Source organism: Mytilus trossulus, chromosome 10 (assembly GCF_036588685.1).
Source record: "Mytilus trossulus isolate FHL-02 chromosome 10, PNRI_Mtr1.1.1.hap1, whole genome shotgun sequence".
Taxonomy (NCBI): domain Eukaryota; kingdom Metazoa; phylum Mollusca; class Bivalvia; order Mytilida; family Mytilidae; genus Mytilus; species Mytilus trossulus.
The window spans coordinates 12,579,513-12,585,233 of record NC_086382.1 but is presented as its reverse complement, the minus strand read 5'-3'; positions in this window follow the sequence as shown (position 1 = coordinate 12,585,233).

Genomic DNA, 5,721 nt, shown 5'->3' with positions numbered 1-5,721 from the left:
TTTAATTTCTCGTTAAATTGTTTACATTGTACGGAAAGAAAGGTACGGGAAGATATATACTGACACAGAGATTGCAAAACTTGTTTTTATGAACATGTCAATTCTTGTATTTCTGAGTATGGAACGAAAGAAATGGGTCATGTCAAAATGGAACTGGCCGGTTTCGTCAATGTTTTCTTTGCATTCAAAATTTTTTAACAGCAGAATAGATAGAAATGAAGGTTATAACGAAAATTGAGGTTAAAGCTCTCAAATATGCGTTTTCTTTATGAACTATGGAGAAATTAGAGTTAAACTTTAAGGTCTTAAAAAATCGAAACACACAATTGATATGTGATTTTCTCATACAATAGGATAGGCACCTTTATAAGTAATCTAATCATTCTATGTATGTTATCTTTTCTATGATCGTTAAAAATAAATCTTCTTAAGGATAAACGTTGATGATAAGAAAAATGTATATATGCATGCATAATCGACATGGAAATTGAATGTTTGTTTATAGGAAGAAAAGGATTACAACTACCATGCATCAAAGGTGGGGTCGGGGGGGGGGGGGCAATCTGTACGTCTTCTAGATTCGCCACTTATCTTATAAAGTGTTTACCGAATTAAAATATTGTAAGAAATAAGAAAACAGGGAAACCCGCAAAATCGGATTATGTGAGTTTGATTATGTTTATTATAAACATTCTCATTGATATTTTTAAACAAGCGACACTAAGTGATTCGAATTCATAGCGTTTTGAACTATTTGTATAAAACTGCATACGTCAAAAGTTAGAAGGTTTGACTGTAACATATATGAGTATGGAACACAGATATAACGATTTCCCCCCTATTTGCCATATGTCTATTGCCCTTGCCCTTGACCTCATTTATATATTATTGTTCATTCGGCCACAGACATTCATCAAAAATTAAATTACGACCATTTAAGCATTTGTGACATGTCAGTGCGTACACTTTAATATAAATAATATGTCTTTTTTTTTTTTTATTGAAAAAAAAAACGCCAGTGAAGTTGTTTGCTATGTCCGATCCGGTTCGTGAAATTTGAAATTTTCAGTTGTTACACTTTTTTTTTTAAATTAAAGAACGGTGTTATTTTGTTTGGAATTCTTGATTATTTTAGCTCACTTGACCCAACAGGAAAAGTTTTTTTTCCATCACTTGCCACTGGTCGACCGTCGTTCATTATCTTTCAATACAATTTTTTACATAAATGTTCACATCTAAAATTACTAGGCTGCATTTAACAAATTTTATTTAAAATCATATGTCTTTTTTAATTATAATTAGGGTATCTAGTTTTAAAAAGTTTACTGTGACCCCGCTTGTCAACCAAGAAATAAACAAAGAAGGGGGAGGGGGCATGTAAGTGCATGATGTCAATTAATTAAAAACAGCTTTTTATCAATTTCTATCTATTTTTTATTTTCAAACATATATATAAAAGTCATATAGCAAAAATAGAAGATATACAAATAAATCGACTTGGCCGATATCCTAATAAAACTTATTGATAAAATTGAGAATGGAAATGGGGAATGCGTCAAAGAGACAACAACCCGACCATAGAATAAAACAACAGCAGAGGGTCACCAACAGGTCTTCAATGTACCGAGAAATTTCCGCACCCGGAGGCGTCCTTCAGCTGGCCCCTAAACAAATATATACTAGTTGACCTTTACTTTAGAGTTTTTTTTCATTTCATTGCGTTTTTACACGCCCGTCACAATTTTGACAGGACGTATTATTGTATACATCCGTCCGTCTGTCCTTCCTTCAATCTATCCTTCTGTCCAGCGTAAACATGTCGCACTGTAACTTGAGAACAGCTTATCTAGTTTTCATGAAACTTAACAAAGTTATTTCTTGAAATGGTCAAACGATCTGTAAACCGTTTTAGTGAAAATAAAATTTAATCTTTTTGAGTTACAGAACTTTGTAAGTAAAACAGGAGTGTGTTTTTTTAACATGTCACGCCATATCTCAAAACGATTTATCATTATTGCATCAAACTTTACACACTTCTTAGTAGTATAAATCTTCTGCATACTTTTTGGTGATGTTTTATTAAATTTTGTTTATTAAGCGTTATTTAGTTGTTTTTTTTGTAAAAATAAGGTGGGGGGGGGGGGGTCACATATTGCGATGTATCTCAAAACCTATATAAAAATATCATAATGTTAATGTTAAAAAAGTAATTAGATATCAGTGTTTGCTATTGAGTATTTATATTCCATTTAAAATTAGTTTGGAGATCAGTGAAATAACGGATACGCCTTTCATTAGGAAAATGTGTAGTACTATAATTACCTATGTAAATAAATGAAAACACGCCAAGTTTACTTTATAATAAACATATATTTAAATTCTTTCGAAAGACAATGTTCAGATCCGTGTTAACGTTGCTTTTCATAAATTGTTGGTTTTAAGAACAAATAAAAAAAAACCGGGTGATATATAGAGACGAAACTGGGTGATTGGAAATAAACAACAATGACGAAACCGGTGTATTTAAATTTGACATGACCCATTTCTTTCGTTCCATACACAGAAATACAAGTATTGAGATGCTCATAATGACTAGTTTTGCAATCTCCGTGTCAGTATCTATCTTTCCGTACCTTTCATTCCGTACAATGTGAACAATTTAACGAGAAATTAAACAATTTCGAGGCAAGGTTCACTCAATTCGTCATTTTGACATGCATTTTTACTTATTTCTTCGTTAATATAGAACGGTTGTAGAAAATATTGCATATCACAATAGAAAATAGTTGTATATGTATATATAGTCTTCGATATCATAAAAAAAAGAAAATAAGGAGAAACCTAGCTTTCTTCTGTCTATTAATGTTCCGTCATTGTGCCGGATGTTAGATACCATCGAGTCCGAACAAATTTTGCCGGTGTGGTTTAGACACAGTGAACAACTCCAAATACAAAAAAAGGTAACTATAAATTTAATTATTTATAAATATTTCGGATAACAGATATCATTCGTCAGTCAGATTCTGATGTCAAAGATCGTAAAGATGATTCATTTGACATCAGAATGTAACTGACGAAGGATATCTGTTATGCGAAATATTTATAAATATTTACATTTATAGTTACCTTTTTTGTATTTGGAGTTATTGTGTACACTTTTTTAGGCGTATATATATATATATATATATATAAGTGCCTATAAATAGCAGCACATGACATACAAATCTATGGGAGTGTGGATTAATCAGTACAGAGATTAATTCAATTACACAAATAAAATTATAGATTGCCTAACAATGTAATTTTAACACACTATTTAATATGTAAATATAAGAATGTTTAAAATATTTACAAAATGATGAAAATAAACGCAATATTTCGCTAGACCAACTAGCTTTATCAAGCGTGCATCTATCCAGGTGAAATCGGATGTAGATGATAAGAAACTTTTGCAGCTCAATGTATATGTTGAACTTAGCTGCCTTGAAAATAAGAAAAATTATTAAGAAAGTTTTGCAGCTCAATGTCTATGTTGAATTTGGATTGAGCTGCCTTAAAAATAAAAAAATAAATAAATTTTTGCAGCTCCATGTAAATGTTGCTCTTGGATTTAGCTGCCTTAAAAATACATAATTGGAAGTTGAAATTAGCAACGTCCATTGGTCCAATTGCTAATTTCAACTTCCAATTATGTATTTTTAAGGCAGCTAAATCCAAGAGCAACATTTACATGGAGCTGCAAAAATTTATTTATTTTTTTATTTTTAAGGCAGCTCAATCCAAATTCAACATAGACATTGAGCTGCAAAACTTACTTAATAATTTTTCTTATTTTCAAGGCAGCTAAGTTCAACATATACATTGAGCTGCAAAAGTTTCTTATCATCTACATCCGATTTCACCTGGATAGATGCACGCTTGATAAAGCTAGTTGGTCTAGCGAAATATTGCGTTTATTTTCATCATTTTGTAAATATTTTAAACATTCTTATATTTACATATTAAATAGTGTGTTAAAATTACATTGTTAGGCAATCTATATATATATATATATATAGATATACTAGTAGTCAATTGGATTTTAAATAGACCTTTGCATATAAGGTATCTCAGTGCATACCACGGTTATATAGATTTGAAAATCTGCCATATCAATAATGTTTTAAAATAGTTATCAAACAAAATCTCATAAATTGGATTTTGAAAAGGACTTGTCAGATAGCCAAGCAACTTTCTATTTTAAATCCTCACATATTTTTTTATTTCATCCGGGGTGATCTGATTGAGTACAACCTTGAAGTGAATAATACATCCGGTTGCCATTAATGAATTGCACCGACCAGGTTTTGATCCTTCAACTGGACCCAAATATTTAGTTCTAATACAACTTAATTAATATTAAATCTGAAAAAAAGGATTGAAAATACTTATCACAAATAAATTCTGATTGGTTGCTTAATGATGCGGCTGAGCTACAGCAACAGCTTTTGGCTTAAATAAGATAAAGAATTTCAGTCTTTCTCGTCTCAGGATAAGACATTAAAAAAAATGCAGTTCCGATCAACTGTCATTAATTCATGATCGATTTACTATGCATATATTGCACATTGAATATATAAAAAAGAAGATGTGGTATGATTGCCAATGAGACAACTATCCACAAAAGACCAAAATGACACAAACATTAACAACTATAGGTCACCGTACGGCCTTCAACAATAAGCAAAGCCCATACCGCATAGTCAGCTATAAAAGGCCCCGATGAGACAATGAAAACTAACGGCCTTATCTATGTAAAAAAAATGAACGAAAAACAAGTATGCAACACATAAACAAACGACAACAATTGAATTTCAGGCTCCTGACTTGGGATAGGCACATACATAAATAATGTGGCGGGGTTAAACATGTTAGCGGGATCCCAACCCTTCCCCTAACCTGGGACAGTGGTATAACAGTACAACATAAGAACGAACTATAAAAATCTGTTGAAAAAGGCTTAACTCATCAGATAGACAAAACATACAAGTGGACGTTGCCGGGTACTTATACATCCCGACAAAAAAAACACAATGAACAGATCTGAGAGTACTCGCAGTTATCTGACAGCTAGTTCAAAGCCACTAACAACTAATAAAAAAATCATGCCTCTAAGACTAAACACTCAATCCGTACACATCCAACATACAATGGATTTAGTGTAAAGACGTCATAAACAGCCAGAAAAAAACATGACCTTGTGCAATGCTAAGTTACAGGTATCGACAGATTGTAGATCCATGAAAATGTATATGTTTATAACAAACTAGTAATATTTAGTTAGCTTTTAATCTACTGATAACAAAATTGATATTTATACCAATAAAAACAATATTCAAAGATCTTATTACAGTGTTGAATAGGTATCCTTTTAGAATAAGTTTATTTAAAGGGGCAACAAGTTTACATGGATCATTTCTAAATTTCCGGGCAAGGTTAACAACATTTCCGTAAAAATGAGGATGTGCTATCCCGTTTGAAATAAGTTTTCTACAGGTACAACCAAACTTCAAAACCAAATCTTTATATCTATGGAAAAAATAAGTAATGGTTTTAAGTAATTTATGGTAACGATATCCCTGGTTTAATAATTTACCAGTAATACATAGGTTGTATAATTATAGAAATTCAGTTTTGAAATATCAATTATTAATACATGTTTATTTGCTTTGTTAATCTGCA